Raw genomic sequence first — 20,461 nt, forward strand, 5'->3', positions numbered from 1 at the left:
ACCAAAGAGTAAACACAAATCCAAACTTGTGTTAAGTAAAGTAAAGTCGCCAACAGCTGCTTTTTAGCGTAACTTTTCTTTCCTGTAAATGGCAGGCGATAAAAGAGGAACCACGTCCACGTACTTATCGGAAACAACACCAAAAAGCTATCTCCTTGATCTAGCGGGGCATCTTACGTCACTTTCCTTCCATAAATAAACATCTTTTAACCGAGTTCGAAGAAAATATATTATTTTTGGCATCTCTGTAGCGTTTTAGGACCAAAAACCCCTTTCATTGCAGCTTACTTAAGATGGTGTGGCATCTTTTGCCACGTGCTTCCTTTCAAAGCCCAATTTCTTGCATATTACCACATAAACAAGAGGGCCAACAACTGCCGTTTTTGTCTCGCCATTTTTAAACAGGCAAACCGACAAAAATGAAATACTGTTTTTTATAACCACCTCCTTAGGTGCTAAGAGTGCACCACGTTTTACCCCGTTTAATAATCGTGCACCACGGCTATAGGAGTATGAAGGACTCAGACAACCAGTTACAAAAATGATGAGACACTCCCACGGAAAAACGACCTTTCTTGCTTCAAATCGCTCCTGGTCACAGGTCTGTAAAATATAATACTGACCTCCCTCCTCCCTCCCATTCAAAGTTGTTCCTCCAAGTTTTGAGTATGGTCTTGTATTGCTAGCAACTTTGATAAGGGGTGGAGGGGGGATCACAAGCACAAGATCATGGACAGGCCATTTATGCCAAAATACGGTACAGTGTCTCAAGTACTTTTGCAACTGGTTGTAGCTTACCAACACTGCTACCTGTTTACCATAATACTGTTCTTAAGTCAGGAACAGTGCCTGAAAATTGGTGCAACGGTCTTATAACTCCCATATTTAAATCTGGCGTAAGAAATGACCCATCAAATTACCGCGGGATTTGTGTTTCTAGTTGCCTATGAAAGTTGTTCTTTTCAATTTTAAAGACTCCTTGAACACGTCACTTCGCTGAACATACTCCAAAAGTCTTAAATCGGCTTCTTACCGAAAAATCGAACATCAGACCACCTCCTAGCATCACGAACTCTTATAGACAGGTACGTACACTGTCACGGTGAAAAAGGTCACGGTGAGACAATGATCTGACCGAGTATCAGGTTTGATTATAAGCTTATAGAACTTTAAAAAGCCTTTAGACATTTTCTCACTGCAAATAGAAAGAAGACGTTCCAAAGAATATTTAGTTATAATTTTGGCTGTAAAAGAAAGCTTTGGGTGATTTTCTTGCCTCGAGTTCATCTTTGAAAAAAGAAAACACCGGGAAGCCGGCTTAAATCAAGAGCCATTATGGCTCTTAATTGTGATCGAAGATGATTGCTATTTTTTGGGTGTACATATGAGGCTATCAACTCTATGTAAGATTAAGTTCATTCTTAGATGGACTGTTTGCAAAATATTTTTCTCTAAAATCACGTAGCCTTTCCCTCAAAAGTCACATGAATGTGCTCTAAAGTTAACTGATTTGTGGAGTATAAGTTTATTGTTTGATTTAAATTATAAATTCGAGTTAATAGGAGCTTCGCTTTTAGCCCTGGCTAAAGCTATAATATATTACGTTAATGACTTACCGTCCCCATTTCAAAATACTTTATCAGACCCTATCATCCTTCCAAATGGTACCAAATTAAATTCGTATTTATATGCTGATGATTTAATTATTATATCACGATCTAAAATAGGATTACAGTACTGTCTCAACACCGACTATCCTCTTTTTTCAACCCTTGGATGTTAGATATAAATTCCAAAAAGACCAAAGTTATGATCTTTCAAAAACAAGCGAAGAAAAACTCCAATCTAGAATTCCATGTAGGCAAAGAAGCCATTGATATTGTCCATGAATATACATATTTAGGAACCCGTATCTCCTCAACCGGTAATTTTAATATCTCACTTGAACACTTGAAAGAGAAGGCTCTTCATGCTCTTTTTAGTTTAAGAAAAAACACAAACTTTAGCAAATTAAAACCTTCTCTTGCTTGCAAAATATCTGAAGCGATTATTTCCCCAATATTATCATATAATAGCGAAATTTGTGGTGTACATGTAAAACATGATTTTAAAGCTTGGAACAATACCCCAACTGAAAAAACCCACTTGAAATTTCGCAAGCGTTACCTAGAAATAAGCAATAAAGCTTCAACTATTGCAAGTAGAAGTGAATTAGGACGATTCTCATTAATTATTAATATTTACAAAAACATCCTTTATTACGTATTATATCCTCTGCTTACTATTGCTATCTTACTATTGTTAAACAAGCCTTTCGTACCTCACTAGAACTTCACTGTAAAAATAGCTTTTACCATAGTCTTATGAAAATATCTGAATATTATGACCTGCCCGATTTTGATCCTAATAATTTGAGTGAAGCTAAGATCAAATGCTATATAGATATAATAAGACAAAAATATATTACATATTGTCAACATACAATCTATGATTCTAAGAAACTGCAATTTTACAGCTTATTTAAACATGACTATAAAATTTCAAGCTATCTAGACTTCATGAGAAATTCAACCAATAGGGAAGACTTAGTGAAAATTTGTATAAGTAACCACAAACTCATGATTGAAACTGGAAGGTATAATCAAACTTCCCGCAACGATATATTCTGCCCTATTTGTAACTCTGTTATAATTGAAGCTAGATGAATTTAATTTTCTCTTCCATTGTCCAAAATATTCAATCCCAAGGGAGAAATTCTAAAATCAAAATCCAACAAACTTTTGTCGAATTAATAATTAAATTGATGAATTCACAGAATTTTCCATAAATTCACATTTGTTGAAATTTGTCTCATTATGTATTGATTTACGTACTAATTTGTTATCAAATCATGTTAGTGACAATTGATTGACTGTGGTAATCATTGCATTGCATTATCATTGTTATAAATTGTAACTTTATGTTAAAGCTTTTGCAATACTGTAACTACATAATTATAGTCATGCAAATAAAGCTTATGTTGTTGCTGTTGTCATCCCATCTTTATCCTCATCCTTACCCTCATCCTCATCCTCATCCCCATCCCCATCCCCATCCTTATCCTCATCCTCATCCCCAACCATCCTCATTCTCATCCTCATCCCTATCCTCATCCCCATCCTTATCCTCATCCTCATCCCCATCCCCATCTCCATCCTTATCCTCATCCTCATCCTCATCCTCATCCCCATCCCCATTCCCATCCTTATCCTCATCCTCATCCTCATTCTCATCCTCATCCTCATCCCCATCCCCATTCCCATCCTTATCCTCATCCTCATCCTCATCCTCATCCCCATCCCCATCCCCATCCTTATCCTCATCCTCATCCCCAACCATCCTCATTCTCATCCTCATCCCTATCCTCATCCCCATCCTTATCCTCATCCTCATCCCCATCCCCATTCCCATCCTTATCCTCATCCTCATCCTCATCCTCATCCCCATCCCCATTCCCATCCTTATCCTCATCCTCATCCTCATTCTCATCCTCATCCCTCATCCCTATCCTCATCCCCATCCTTATCCTCATCCTCATTCCCATCCCCATCTCCTTCCTTATCCTTATCCTCATCCTCATCCTCATCCTCATCCCCATCCTCATCCTCATCCTCATCCTCATCCTCATCCTCATCCTCATCTTTATCATATACATTTCCCAAAAGTAATGATAGCAACATTTCAGGTTAAAACACCGTAATTTTCAATTACATTTTTGTCCTTAGTATTGTCAGGCCGTTTTTTACATGAGGAAACTTTCAAAGTTTGATTTTAAGTGACGCGACACGAGGAAACATCTCTTTTTCAAAAACGTAGTGTTCCGCACGTTTTTGCTTTTTGTTCCTTTAATTGCTTTAGGAACAACCTAGAAACGCACAATACAGGAACTTTATTTCCACAATAGGAACAAAGGTCGGCAAATTTCGGAACAATCTGGTCCGTTAGCAGCAAATTGGAACACAAAGTTCCTTTTCATTTTAGTCAAAAGGAACAACAGGTTCCTCTTTTATCCTTCTGGAACAAAAGGTCCTCTTTCAACTGTTCCGATTTCCCTTCATGTTCCTTTCGAAGCGATTGGGGAACAAAAGTTCTCAATCTAATTTCTCGCTCGACACAGTAAGGAACAAATTGTTCCTATTTACTGGCATATCCACTGCTGTTCGGAACGCCTTGTTCCCTTTCGGTTCAAATTGTTCCTATTCATGCCCAACAGGAACGGAATTGTTCCTAATCGAGGTGGTTTTTTGTTCCTCAAGATGAGTGTTATGTTCCGCGTATAAATGGGAACAGGTTTCGAATTTGTGACAAAGGAACTGGCGTTCCATTTTGCGTAAAGTGTAAAAAAGGAATAGGGAACAATAGTTCCTATTTATCGTAGGCTATCTGAAACTACTGTCCATCACCTCCGCTATAAAAATTTATCAAAACATATTTCCTTCAACAATTAAGTTAAGTACGAGACTTGCCCGCTACATCTTTAATCTCGTTCGGGCTTGCCCTCGCAAGTTCAAGTTTGTGTCTTTGTTCCCTTTGATTAATTGTGTACCAGATACGGACAAGAAAACAACGGGGCAAGGGCAAGAATGACCAAGTGTGGGCAGAGATGGGCTAACAATTACCTCATTGGCGAATAGGATGATCTCTTGGGGACCCTTTTGCTAGTATAAGTACATGCATACTTTACAAAGATATTGATTTCAAGCTAATGCTTAAGATGAACAAACGAGGCAAGGATGTCAACTGGTCAAAGTTAGCAAATGCATCGCCTAAACCAAAGAGACTTCACTTAGAAGAGGATGACTGTGATGGTCTTTTCTCACTGCCCAGTGCAAATTTGTAACCACGAGGGATTCACTACGCAAAGAGGTTGTAGAAAACACGTAAAGAACAAACACAGTTGGTACTATTACTTCGACGAGAAGCCAGACAGTGCTCAAATCGATACGCTTAATGTCGATAAAACCAGCAAATGTGAAGCCAGTGATCAGAAGATTACACCGCGTAAAAGCAGGGCAATTGCCTCTTTTGATCCTATAAACAAAATTGCCAAGAACTTTTTTCGTGGCTCACTGGCACTGGTGGAGGCTGTAAAAGTGATCGACAAGCACAACAGATCGTTAGCAAGTGCTTAAAGTTTCTCAAATTTTGTTGCGAGGACGAAGAGGAGGTCACATTTGACATTGTGGACTTTAGTTTATGTTCACCTAATCTCCTTTTTAAGTTTGTTGATACGATGCAGGATGATTGGAACCTCGGACACGCCGGGCGCATAGGCTACTTGGATGCCATTGCAGAATTGGTGGATTATCGAAAAGTGAATGGAGTATCGGAATCGGTATTGAGGGGGCTGACTTCAACAGAAATGTACTTGAAAAAGGTGCGCAAAACCGTTTCCAAAATGATGCGGTTGCAGTGGACCAGTGAGCTCGACATCGATGCCTTAGAAGCCAAGGGGCACTGGGCCACACTAGAAGAACTGTTGGAAGTCGTGGGTCGCTACCTGCCTCGCTACGAGAACGTGCTGAAATCATGCAAAGAGAAATCGGGTGCTGTTTTGCCAATAGATTTATCTTTTGCTACCAAATTTGTGGCCGTCTGTTTATTTATCAAGGTCAAGGGCTCGCGCCCCATGACATATCAGTACTTAACATTGGAAATGGTGAGCAAAGCCAAGACTAACGGTGGATTTGTAGACCAGAAAATTTTCAAAACGGCTGGCAAATATGGCTTCGATTCTCTTTACCTGACTGAGACGAGCATGCAAGTTTTGGATGGCTACATCAACCACATTCGCCCCCTACTCATACCGACCTGCGACTTTGTATTGGTCACAAGAAGTGGAGGGCAGCACCAAAAACTGGAAGGGCTAATGAGTAAACTGGTCTTTGATGCAACGGGAAAGTACGTTCACCCGACTCGCTATAGACAGACAGTGGAGACCGCGAGTTCCATCTCCGAGGACCAGAAACATAGCTCTGTTGTTGCAAGGGTTCACTATCAGAAGCAGCGATCGCGCGAGGTGACAAGTAAAGCACATGAATATTTGGAAAGACTGCATGGAGACAAAGGGTCAGAGCTTGAAATAGACGTGCGCTCGAGGCTTTCAGGCGATTCTGCGTCTTCTGAAGATCGAAATGGTAGCAAAACTGATAGTTCCTCAAACGACGAGAGAGAAACGATCGCAGAAACACCACCCAAGCGTCTTTCAGGTGTCCCGAGACTAAAGCGGGAAAATGCGTTTATAGTGTCGCGTTTCCCGGCGAGAAAAAAGAGTCTGATGTTCACCCTGAAGAAGACAATTATCTTAACCCTATTCAGACTGGGGCGGGGGGGGCGCTTTTCGAACCCCCCCTCCGGCAAAATCGTGATAACTCCTACACCGAAAGAGCTATGACGTTCAAATTTTTCTGACTTTTCCTAAAATTTATCTAGGAACATTTTGGTATAATTACCATGTCCATGTGATTAATCATGTTGCCATGGCAACCAGTTTCTGACATTACATCAAAATGTTTCAAGATCGAATATTTGGGGGGGGGGGAGGGGTGGGGTAAAATTTGTCACTTTTTTGCTTTGACAAATATGCCTCTCTATTTTCCAAATAACGCTTCCAAAGTCATTTGTTTGGGTAATAAACATTAGTTTGATACTTCTTTTATACATTCTGAGCTTTTTCCCCTTTGAAAGTTGCTTTAAATTATAATTTTAACAAAAAAACGGAAATCCAAGATGGCGGATCCAAGATGGCGGACAACCATTTCAAATTTTAAATTTTATTGCTTCCTATTGCTTTTTCTCGCTGTACAAGTGTTTCCTTGTTACTAGTTCATAAGAAGGGATAACAAAGAGATGACTTTACCAATATTATTGATATTTTACGTATCTAAGTGGAAAAATAATAAGAAACATTGAAAAGCGGAATGTGACGTCACTGTGACGTCATCATTGGGCGTGGCAAGTCAAAACTGGGTGTGGGGCTTGTTTGTACGGAGATGATCATTGTGTGTAAATTTCATGACCCTAGCATTATTGGTTCCAGAGATACAGAGGGGGGGGGGGGTCCGAGGAGCCCCCCCCCCAGTCACAGATTGACCAAAAAAGCCGAGTCTGAATAGGGTTAAAGCAGGCATTGAGCGATACGGCTACGGTCAATGGAAAGGGATTCTCAGAGATAGCGAATTTCGTTTTCAAAAGGGAAGGACGGACAACTCACTGCTGAGCCGTGCAGCGCGAAGATTCGGATCACTTTCTTAGTTACCCTAGCACTTTCTAACTTACCCTAGAACTTTACATTTACGCCAGAATAAAAATACATCCTTGAAATATAACTACAACGGCAAGCAACAATATGACTCAGACCATCACAAGCATGGTTTTATTGTCGTATTACACAAAATAACCTAATTTTGACTTGAGAAATAGTTATCTATTTTGTTTGTTTGACGAAATGTTTTGATTCTATTGGTTTGCTAGCTCGAGGAAGCACCCTTTCGCTTCCTGGAGTTACTGGTAGTGGCTCGTTGGTGACACTTGGGTGGGGGGGGGGGGGGGGCTGTACTGGACGTTTGCGAGCGCGGCATTGACGTTATAAAGACGTCTTCGTCACTGCTAATTTTGTTCTCTGAGGTGGTACCTTGCACTGAGGTGACTGCAAGTGCGTCTGTAATTGAAGGTGCGGCATCCAAGAATTCTTTGTAGGTGGTGCTTCCATCTCTGTGACCATCCGATCTGAAAGATTCGCCCGATTCGTCTTCGGTCGGCAGGACTTGGAAGAGGCTGGTAACAAGGAACCTTTGCTCTTTCTTCAAAAGACCCATGGTGACGCATGATTGCTTTCGTTGCTCCAGGGCGAAATAGCAACCGGCCGTACCATAGTTCTGGTGAAACTGCCTCAGCTTATCCTGCAAGACCTCGCGATAGGCCTCCATAGACGTCCTTCTCTCCTGATTCATGTCTGACATCTCAAGGGCCCTGGTGAGCTTGTGTAGTTCTTGCTCCATTGCTAGTTGCCAGGGTGTTTGGAAGGTGCCTAGTGCTGTTTCTCGCTTTCTCTGCAAGTCTTCTTGGAGAGTCTGCTGCCTGAAGGCTGTCAGATCGTTTTCAATTTGCGTCGCCATGGGTTCCAATGTATCCCTCGGAAGTAGGGCCACATGTTCGCGTGCGACTCCCTTCGACAAGAGATTTTCCTGTCTGCGTCGGTACACCGCTTCCCCTGCCTGCCTCTGTCTTTCTCGCTCGCTGAGTCGCGCTTGCAAAATGGCTGAAACTTTGCGGGGTCGGAGGGACGTCTGAGAGCACCGCTCCATAACTCGTCTCAACGCACTGATGGTCTGGTCATCCTGACTACTTGCGTCCGAATCATCCTCAGTCTCGTCCGTTGCACGCTGCACACTCACTCCGACAGGTGAAGCATCACGTTCGTCCAGTACCTCGTCCATGCACAACGCGCGAATCTGTTCGTTGTCTGTCGCTGCCAATACTCCGTCATCTGCGCTTTCCTCATCACTTAGCTCGTCCTCTGAAGCTGATGTCATGCATGCCCTGGCTTGCGCTGCAGCCCACACGATGCACTCTATCGGATGTCTTCGCAGCCATGCAGAGGCGCTTTTCTTGGGAGCCGGGAGACTTTTGAAGCTGTAGTTTCGAAGTCTACGATCCATCGCGGGCTGGTCTTCAGGTTTGAAATGCAATTTGGTTTGTGCTGTCAAGAGCATAGGGCAGCGATTGATGAAGGACTTTGCTGTTTGATACTTCACATCGCATGCGGTGTAGCCTCCCTGGGTTAAGATATTCCAATCGTCAATGTCCATAGTTGACGTGGAAGCCTCATCAATAAAGATCACTTTGGTGGATTTCAAGATCATGGCCTTGTTGAATACCCTCTGCCTGGTAATTGTTGCAATGTTTGTGTGGTGCACGATCCCGAGAATGGGATGGAAAAGGCTCGTTTTGCCACTGTTTGCATCACCATCACCAATTAGACAGGGAACTTTATCCTTGTGGCTTTTCTTGTTGAAGTTGAGCAGCTCGAGGAAATCCTCGCAAAATTCACGTATTTCGGCTTGTTAGAGGCTGTTCTCCAAAATATCCTTGAAGTATTTTGGATCGGGCTCTTTGTCTGGATCGTACCTGGTGAACGTTCTCGGTGAAATGACGCCCATCTTCTCGTCTGCAATAGGGTTATTAACAAAGCGTCTTTCTTTGATGGACCAACCGTGCCCACCATCTACCTCGATGAGATTGTAGTCGATGGAGATCAGACGTATCACCTCGCAGTCTGGGTCGGAAAGGATGTCGATTATCTTTCTCATGTCCTTTAGCAGTGGAGCTTTAAAGAACTCGTTCGCTGCAAGGCTATTGATGAAAACGCAGACTTCGCATTTGTAAGCGAAAGTGTACTTGGCCGATGGAACTTTCTTGTACATTTTTCCGCCAAAGAGGGCGTACTCCATCTTTTTCATTGCCAGTCCTGTGTCGTTCACGAGCACAGTCAGTTTATCCGAAAGTCGTGTTTCTTCATCTCCACTCTGTGGGTTGTCCGCGTGAAAGCCAAACATATCAATCTGTAACTTTGCATCTTGAAGCTTGGTGGTTGCACATTTCAAAGTGAAGCCGAAGCACGAATTTGTGAGTCAAACTCTAGCCACCTTCTCTGTCCCCCAGTCTTGCGTGTCCATAAAATCTTCTTCGCCCATCAAGCTGTCCATTTCATTCCGGAAGCAATGTCCGTACGAAGCGTTCACTAATTCCTGAATCATTTGGTTTTTATGATCTTTCAATACCCTGAACAGTTCTTTCATAGCCGACGATTCTTTTCCTTCATAACAGGGTACCTGAGAACAGAACAGTGGCACTGTTAAAAAACTTGAGTCTGCTTATTTTGTATTTTTGAATGCGTGGAAATATTGAATAATGACTGCGAATTTTCCAACTTTATCATGAGATGGATATCCCTTTTCTCAAGATGTTTTCTCCCTGTATGTTGTTAAGTTGGTTTTCGAATGGTATTTAGTGATGAGTTATTAAAAACGGACAGAAAAAAAACCTCAAGTCTTAAATATGATGGTATAAATTGGTTCATGAAATACATTGAAGAAAAGATGTGTAATTGACCATTCGCAATTAATACCTGTTGTGCCACAGTCTCGACGTCGCATTCCAAGAGCGCTCGGTGGATTACAAGGGGGTTGGCCGGGGCGCCATTTGGAGTCGTTAAGGCTATCCAGTAATTGATGCATGGGCCTAACTTTTCATTGACGATGGTCGGATAATCAGCAATCCAGTTTTGACTGGCCGTACTTGCTACTTGACTTGATGTCAATGTTTCGTCGTTGCTTTCGTCACTTTCGTGTTCTTCGACAGTTGCTGCTCTTTTTCCTCGGCTTTTTTTGGGGCCTTGCGCACTTATAGCTCCAAAGACAAATGCTACATTTCTCACCCCTGTGAAAGAGATATAAACATCGTTCTTAAGCAAAAAGAACTTCTATAATCGCGAAAAGCAACGTAGTACATTGAAAAGAAGATTCTTACCACAAATGGCCTTATCACAAGCGTCTCTAGTTTTACAGACGTCATTCCAGGCTTTCTGTAGTCCTCCTTCGTCGATTTTGCATACGCATTGCGCTTTTACAATACTACACACTTTCCCACGATTATCGGGCCCACAAAGCATAATGCTGCACTTTGTATGGCCTTGCTGTTTAACTGACGACAAGGATACTTCGTCTTGTTCATGTTGTGAATGATTTCTTTCCAGAACAGGCTCCGGTTTTATACGAAAATCAATTTGTGATAGTCACGAGAAATAAATTCAAAGTCAATGGAAACATACAGAAGTGTTTAATTGGGGGTCCGCAGTTGTAACCTTCTTAATCAAGTTCCAGTGTTGCTACTAGCCCAAGGGATTTACAAGTAGAGTATGAAGGGATTTGATAACAAATTGACATGTCCATGCTACATTAGTGCGGATCATTTTCCGGTGTTGCTTTCTGATCGCAACAAGAAGCCTAATTACTGCAAAAAAGGGTTTGAAGTATCCAAGGTCAAGTTTAAGCTTGTTTTTCATAGCTGTGAAGTATATCACAAGGGGAAACACAAACTATTGAACCAAGAGGTGTTGATGTTGTTCGGTAGCCTCCATGAGACATTGGTTCCATTATTTTCCGTGATAATGGGTAGCAATTAGCAGCCGATGACTTTTGAAGCGGGCCAAGTTGAATTTCATATTTATTTCATCTTGTTTATTGATGTTATTGTGCATCGTAATTCAAGAAACAAATGCATTGATTGCTTTGTGCGAAATTTGTTAATTGCGCCATTTCATGAGAAAAAATTTGACAATGACAATTTGTTCACTTATGTAAATCTCTAAATGGAGGGTTGTTTTGTCCGCAAATGCCATTAAATGTGCCTTATGTACCTGTTTTGGGGGGCAGCAAGAACGTCTACTCTCTGACAATGCGCTAGTTCACCAACTGAATTTTAACTTTGAAGTGATAGATAAATGTTGTTTACATTTTTATACATCTGCTCTGTAAAAAAACAGTTTTAACCCTGCCGTTCCTAAGGGGGGCCAGCATTGATTTGAATTCTCTTCATCATTTTAACACAATCTCAAGGAGACAGGTTATGAGAATTAAGAAAACAATCGACGAGGATATGTTGTCTTCATATGACATCTTAATTACACTTCCAAACTTTCAAAAAAGAAATGAGCTTTTCAATCTTAAGAGTGATAGGGTTAAGTCAAATTGTTATAGAACATTTATACGCAAAATCCGTGAAATCCACTCTTAGCACAGATTTTTTGATGATCTTTGAACTTCCAGTTCTAAGTTGCAGTTGACGAGTTAATTTCTTTTTTCTAAAATACGGCAGATTCGACGGATTTGGTTAAGGATAGACATGATTTTAAAATACTTCTTTTTTGAACTGTAAGTATCTAATACATGATATATTGACATATTCCTCTCTTCAATAGTTAATATTTTAAAAAAAGAGTATTAAATGACACAAGTTTCCGTCAAATCCGTGTAATCCACCCTCACACAATTATTCTTGCTGGCCTTGAACTGATCTGGCAACAATTTCCGCACCATCCCTGATATCCACCGCAACCACAATTTTCTTAGCCGCTTTAAACTTCCAGTTTTAAGGTGTGGCTAGCATCTTTTCTAAAGTTCGGCGGATTTTAGAAATTTCAGGGATGTTTAGAATATAAATGACCTAACACTTCCTTTCTTGATTGAAAGTATCTTATATGTATCATATCCATGTATTCTCTTTGTAGATGTTTGCTGCTCGGCAGAGATCCTTTTTCTCTAAATTAGGCGGCATTGACGGATCTGTCGGTTTTGTAAAAGTTCCTTTTAGAATAGGGGAGGTTTTGTCAAGAGAGAATGTTTTGGACCTTTTTTTCTTCTTTTCAGAGTTTCAAGGATATCGATTGCATTAATGACCTTATATTCAACAAGTACACTCTAAGAAAAGTAAATGCACTATAAAGTAATTGGCCCATATCTCTGTCCAAAAAGATCGTTCTCTAAACAGGTTGACAACGCTCAACGTGAGATTTAAAGCTCAAAAATTCAGATGGAACAGAAATTTGGGAAACGATCCTCATCCCCATCCTCATCCCTATCCCCATACCCATCCCCTTACCCATACCCATACCCATCCTCATCCTCAACCTCATCATCATCTTCATCTTCATCTTCATCTTCATCCCCATCCCCATCCCCATCCTCATCCTCATCCCCATCCTTATCCTCATCCTCATCCTCATCCTCATCCCCATCCCCATCTCCATCCTTATCTTTATCCTCATTCCCATCCCCATCCTCATCCTCATCCTCATCCCCATTCCCATCCCCATCCTATCCTCATCCCCATCCTTATACCCATCCCCATCCCCATCCTCATCCCCATCCCCATCCTCATCCTCATCCCCATCCTTATCCTCATCCTCATCCTCATTCCCATCCTCATCCTTATCCTCATCCTCATCCCCATCACCATCCTCATCCTCATCCCCATCCCCATCCTCATCCCCATCCCCATCCTCATCCTCATCCTCATTCCCATCCCCATCCTCATCCTCATCCTCATCCTCATCCCCATCCCCATCCTCATCCTCATCTTCATCCCCATCCTCATCCTTGCCATCACGCTCATCCTCATCCTCATCCTCATCCTCATCCCCATCCTCATCCTCATCCTTATCCTCATCCCCATCCCCATCCTCATCCTTGCCATCACGCTCATCCTCATCCTCATCCTCATCCCCATCCTTATTCTTAATCTCATAATCATCATAATCATCCTCTTTATCCTACCTTCATCATCATCGTCGTCCTCATCATCATCGCTATTAGTATTGGTACTATTATTATTATTATTATTATTATTATTATTATTATTATTATTATTATTATTATCATTATTGTAATTATTTTTATGTTCATTAAGGTACGAAAAGGTAAATGTGAAGGAAACTTGCAACTCCACTGAGATGGAAGATGTAAACAAAGGCAATTTTCGCAGTCTGCATTTGGGGAGCCTTATCTAAAAATTCTGTAGAAATTACAAACAATCCTGTATTAGAGTTTATAATTTTGCTCCGAAAAAAGATCCATGAAGACAACTAAGGAAAACAGAAAAACCTTAATACCACGATGTGGTATCAGTAACTGTTATTAAAGTGTGGAGGCAAAAAGGGTGTTATGTCGTAGAAGCATATTGACTGGTGAACACAAAATAATAAAATGTAATAAAAAAAAGTAATAAGATGAGAAGGCACACCAAGCAGGTGACTTAAGAAATAACGTTTAAGCCTGTTTCGGAATACTGAAAGGAAAAGAGCAACAAGTAAAACAGAATTGTTTTGTCTAGGAAATTAGGGCAAGGGAAGATTTTTCTTTGAATTTGAAAACAACTAAGTTTAAGTTAGGACTGGATTATTCGACTTATTGTATCGTTATAGTTTTTGGTCTAGTTTTTCTTTATAGAAAAGCTCGTAACGGCTGTTTTAAGACAATTTTTAGAAAAGCAAAACCACTGATAAGTTATTTACTGTCCTATGTCCTATGTCTGTTCTTATCGAAAAAAACAAACAAACAAACAAACAATACCTGGCGTAGATTACTCAGAAGTAAAAAGATTTTTTTGCATTCATTCCTTCTTAAATGGCCTAGTCAGTTCCAGGTGTGATCACTTAGCCCCCAACCCCTGTACCCTGGCCATTTGCAGGCTATTTACCATGAAAGGCAGGAATACTGCAAATACAAGGCTCTGATCAAACTTGATTCATTGATAGGTGAGTCTTTTCATTCCAGAAGTGGCTGCGAGATATTCAATTCTTAATCACCTGAACTCCTCCCTTTAAATGAAAGGGTAAATGAAAGGCTCCAAAAGTAAATTAGGGATTTTTTGCTTTGCTATAAGTAGTTATAAACGGGAGATTCGCTTTTAGCCCTAGCTAAATCCATATAATATCAAAGAAGATACAGAAGAAAAAGTAATTCAGTGCAGGAAAATATGAATAGAATACGAGCTAAAAAAAAAGCAATGGCTTAAATGTATCAGAATCAACATGAACCTCTAAGGTCAATGTATGATATTGAGGAGCAAGGTCTGATTAAAGAAGCTCTGAAATTTGAGGACGAACTTAGACTGGTTCGGGACATAGTAAGCCAACTTACAAGTCTCGCAGGCATTCCCCTTAGGCGCTAGTGGACAAGATAAAACTTAAAGGACGGTTACGAAAATTCGCGCGAATTAAAGATTGACTATATATGAGACCATCAAAACAGGAATGGTAGGGAAAGATATTGACATCTTGGAGGTAACTTTTATGCGACTCGCAAGTTGGGCAGTGTTCCCCGCTCCTCAAACACCGTTGATGAAATTTTAGAACCGCATGAGAAAATGCTACCAACCAGGTTTTATAAGACGCTAAAGATCCTTACATCCCAACCGAAAGAGGTTGGCTGCTCGCAAGGAATTCAAGGAGATGTCTATTCGCAAGTTGCACAACCGTACTAAAAGATTTAGAGAAGCCCGCAGGGTGTGGCCAGTTGGGTGATTTAATTCTAAACGTGGTAATTTTTTTTTAACAGTTCGAATCGCTTTTAATAAGCCTATAGGATACGGTTATAAGCATGTGCATTTGAACGATGCGAAAATAGAGTTTGTAGAAGAGACTGGTCATAATTAAAAGCTGGAAAATGAAAATAAGATAAAAACAACGGTGCATAATTTATTTGGAAGGTCCGTTAACGTACGGAATCCTTTGTTTTATGTTCTGATTCTGACCGAATAAATAAATGCGACGTGACTATTGGTCAGTAAGTTTAAACTGATAAGTGAACAAAACAAGAAAGTCTGACGGGCTTTATAACTATTGCAATTCATTAACCACGATACGAAGAACACCATTAAATAAATAGTCTAATATAAGAATACCAATTAAGTAAGGAAAGTTGACTAACTTGTACTAACACTATAATGCAAACTTACCCAGATGTTCGGTAGCCGTTTTTGGTGCCTTGTCAACAGTAGAAAAAGGCAACTGCATTTCACACAAAAAGACTGATATAGTGATGCGTAACGTTTCCTTCGTCCTTGGTATATCGGAGCTTAATCAAAATAGATCTTTTTGGCCTTAATTATGTCCTTGTTAAAACAATTTCTTCTATATCACCTCCCTTGAGCTTGTTTGCTGGGATGTTTTTGGGCAAAGCCAGTTGTAGGTCAATACTTTTTGGTCTTTGGTCCGAAGAGTAACTCTTGCACCTTAGTAACATCATCTTCCACCGATATTCCTCTGAAGCCAAGTATACCAGGCATCTGATCACAGGAAAGCCAAACTTTGCCGCTTTTTGACAGTGAGCATCAACTTCGTAATCTCCAATCTGGATTTTTGCGACGGGAAAGAATGCCATGGTTACAGTAAATGTCTCTATAATGGAAAATAAAACAAGTTAACAACAACAACAAAGAAAACAACAAAGGACTAAATTATAATGTTTTGTTGCTCTTTATTTTCACTTTCATTGTAAACTCTAGCAAAAATAAACGTCGCATTTTTCCGATAGAATCGCATAATTAAGTAAAATCTTGCGTTCTGATTGGTTAACGAAGCGAGGTATTTAGTTTGAATTGCGAGTTCAAAACGAGGCTAAGCGATATTGTTTCGCGTCTACGTAACACAACAACACAACAACTGTAAAAAAGCTTTTCTACAATGTCATTTTAAAATGTTTTCAAAACCATTGTCACCTTTTGAAGAGTTAAAAACAAACAAAAGCGTTTTTTAATGTGAGCCGGAGGTTCTTCCTTGTTTTGAACTGAACTACAAATTCTTGGAGAGGCATAAAAAACCTCTTTCGCTCGCGACAACAAGAAAAACAAGAAAATCCTGTGAACACGGCCCAGAAAATGACAAGCCAAAGTTTAACCAAACAAAACGGAGAAGCGACAACGGAAGAAGTGCCAGGGTCGATTGTCACATATACAGAAGAATAAATAAATACCTTCAAAGACGACATGGCCCCTGAAAACACGAAAAAGAGTACGCCGCTTGCAATCGTCCTGAATCGTGGTCCTTAGAAAAGTACAAAACAAAGCTGAACTTGAACAGCATTTCTAAAACATTTCCAGTTACCTTATATCAATCGCGACGCTAAACTTTCAGTGCTTTCGCTTGGACACTTCATTTCTTTCAGTTTTGCCGCCGAAGAGGTAAAAGGTGTAAATTATTTTCCTTCTCGAGCAATTGACCAATTTGAAAATAGATGTAAATTCAGTGAAATACCTCTATTTATCCTTACGATTAGTGTGAAGCTTGTTTACAGGGGCGGATCCAGGGGGAGGGTGCAGGGGGTGCGCACCCCCGCCGGAGATGACCTGCGGATAGTGCCGATATCGCACTCATCGCTTCGCGATTTGTGCGATGTCGGTTTTCGCGTGCAATTTAACGTGGAATTCACGAGTCAGGTAATGAATTTTCCTATAGTATTTATTACCAGTTTAAATTTGACGATATCACTTGACCTGACACTATGACATGACGTGATGTTACATAACATAACGTAACGTAACGTGACGTAGCATAACATAACATAACATTTGACAATTATTCGCCGAAGGCGAAGTTAATATTCAACGAGTAATGAATGAGGATGACTATCTTATGAAGAATTATGAAGATCCAGAAGGGTGTTATCCGTCGAGGCCGTAGGCTGAGGCGGATAACACCGTACTCGATCTCCATAATTCTTCATATGACACAAAGGCCGAATTCAATAATTGTTTTATTATTCATTCAAAATAATTCCTAGTTTAAAATCAAAGCTAAAAGAAGCTTACCTCCATCGATGTTAAGTTCATCTTCGATAGTGCACGTTTAGAATTGTTCAGCTCAGCAAATATTGTCCAAATAGTAGATGTCGCCCTTCGAGTTGTCTTCTTGCTGTTCTTGCCATGTTTTTAGCTATTAGTTCCCTTAGTTCTTACTCTTGAAACGGGCGAAATTTCCGCCATTTTTGTTTTCACAACCAAAACAACTCAACTTCCCCAGGACTTCTTGGTTAACGGTGCATTAACCAGCAAGGAAGCTGCACTTTTGAGGTCATCGGTTCATTAATCGCAAAATTCCTCCATATTTGGTCATCAGTAGCTGGTTATGATGAATTATGCGTGTGGTTTTAGCCAATAAGAATCGGGGAAATATTTTGAACGAATAATAATGTTGAACAATCCTCGAGACGAAGTCGAGGGGATCATTTAACAAACAGTCATGCAGACTTCTTGTGAAAGTAGGACAGTGTCATGGAAATTAACAACAAAAACAGACTGTGATGTACAAGAACTCAGATGCTGTTAACACAGTGTAGATTATGCATTTTGTACCCTAACCCTCATTCCTGAATTAATGGTGGAGGAATATTGCCTGTCCCAGCAACAGTACAACTTAATGATTGTTGGATAAGGCAGCTAGAAGGCATGTTATTTTATTTTGCTTAGTTTTGCCAATTACATGTACAGTACTTGTTATAATGAAACTTGGCGTCTTAGAGAAGAAATTACCTCTAAGCAATATTAAATCAAGCTTCATGTAGAACAAACAAATATAATTATGTTTTTCCCGCATTCTTATTTATTTCAGTTATACCAGTGACGTCTATTCTAGGTTTTTATTAATTCGGCCCATCTGTTTCCAGTTTAGATACAATTCAAAACAGTGTTAAAGTACCCTATTTAAAAGTATTTAAAATACAGTCCGCATTTAAGCCCTTAAAACATATTTCAAATAGTCTATTTGAACTTGTTTGTAACAGTGTTAGTGGTTCTATGCCCAAACTACATTTTAAATACCCTATTTTAATCATATTTATTAAACAAAATACATTGTCAATTGATGAGAGAGGTTTTCCTTTTGATGAAAGACAATTTAACTACACTTAAGATATATTTCAAACAGGGACGAAAATTTAAATTTTTTTGTCAAATAGGATAAAAATACAGGAAAATAGTGTTCAAATACTGAAAATACATTTTAAATACTTTAAAATCAAAATACATATGGTTTGGTAAGGGATATCTCTCGCTAGGAAACCAAGAACAAAATGAAATTTTCTCCCAAAGTAAATCTTAAGGTCTTAATAATAATAATAATAATAATAATAATAATAATAATAATAATAATAATAATATGAACTTATTGTGCGCAGCTTAACATAGAATGATCAGCTGCGCATTACAACTGCATTACTTTACAAGAATTCAATAAAAGATAATGCATTTAAAAATTAAAAAGAACTGAATGTAAAATTGCTCACCAATATAGAATTCTAAAATTGTTCACATTAGTAATCGCACGAAGTTCTTTTGGAAGAGAGTTCCAGAGCCTTGGCGCTGCTACCATAAAAGCTCTATTACCTAACGTCTTCGATGTAAAAGCTGGCATAGAAAGTAAAATACTACCTGAAGATCTAAGGTTATATAAGGACGATTTAAATGTTAGTAAATCGCATAGATATTTAGGAGCAAGGCCGTGAATTCCTTTGAACGTAATAAGCAGTATCTTAAATTGTATGCGGGCTTTAACAGGAAGCCAATGCAGACCACAAAGAAGGGGTGAGATGTGGCAAAACCTTGGGGCATTACAAACTAGCCTGGCTGAGGCATTCAAAACTCTCTGCAATTTGTTAAGCTGGTAGTTGGGAAGCCCATACAAAAGACTGTTACAATAATCAACACGAGATGTAATAAATGCATGGACAAGCATTTCCGTTGATTCTCGAGACAAATACTTGCGAATGCGTTTGATATTATGTAAATGGTAAAAGGCAACACCACATAACTTGCTAACTTACTCTTCTTGAGCCTGCACATTTATTGATGGTCTCGTGACATGTCACGTGACCGAAATTGAAATAAAGAAAATTGGCGAGTTGTTGACGAATTTACTTTGAAATGCAATGGATGGTCATTCCAAACGTGAAGTGTTAGAAGTATTTAATATTAATAATAAAAATGTTATTGCTCGATTTCATATATTAAACCCGCCTCCAATTTGTCAATTATTTACGATTTTTAGCAAAATAGTCACGTTCCATATCACGTGACTTATTAGCATAATATTTATACTTTAACATGTTAAAGACAATGTGTTCTTTACGTGTGCCAAGTTTTGATTCAGTTTCATAATCTGCACCGAAGTTATAGCGAATAAATAATTTTTTTTACAGGGAAACCCCTTAGTCCTATTGTATGTCTTAAACTACTTGAGCAATTATATTTCTTGCCTTGATTTTAGTAGTTTCTTTCGCAATTTTAATCGCTGTGCGAATATAACATGCAGGAGTACTCAAAATGACAAAAGATTACACATGACCTTAATAAAAACATATTTTAAATAATAAAAAATAAACACAAGCTTAACAAATTCTCTTATTATTTTGTAGCGTAAATCTATTACTGCTCATTCGAACACCAGCAGCTCGCACTGCAAATTTGGCGCTTGTCAAAAGTCAGAACCGGCTGGCCGTATGAGTGATTTTGAAAATACTGTATATTTAGGAGGAGATTGATATCACTGAACAGTCCCTATATTGCCGAATTCCCTCCATAAAAACGTTTAAAAATGTGATCAATTCCAGAATTTTTTGTGGAAGGGAAGCCGCGTAAGTGCTTCAATCGTCCTGAATATTGAATGTGCAATTAATTTTGTCTTGAAAAATTGTTAAAAACTGCAGAATTAGAGGTTTAACCCTGATCTTCCTAAGAAGATGAGGTATATTTTATGGGTGGTTACGCTGCTGGAGGCCTTTAACGTCACCAACAATGGTCGCCATGTTGGATTTTACCAAGAATTAGAAATTAGGTTAAAGCCGCGAGAAATGGCCATTTTTTGTGCTTT

At 39.5% G+C, this 20,461-nt stretch overlaps 1 pseudogene; it reads left to right on the forward strand.

The window, feature by feature from the left end:
* The first annotated feature begins 4,753 nt into the window (after nt 1-4,753).
* LOC140946120 (uncharacterized) lies at nt 4,754-7,293 on the forward strand (annotated as a pseudogene).
* Nucleotides 7,294-20,461: the final 13,168 nt, after the last annotated feature.

The sequence above is a fragment of the Porites lutea genome, chromosome 1 (assembly GCF_958299795.1).
Source record: "Porites lutea chromosome 1, jaPorLute2.1, whole genome shotgun sequence".
Classification (NCBI taxonomy): domain Eukaryota; kingdom Metazoa; phylum Cnidaria; class Anthozoa; order Scleractinia; family Poritidae; genus Porites; species Porites lutea.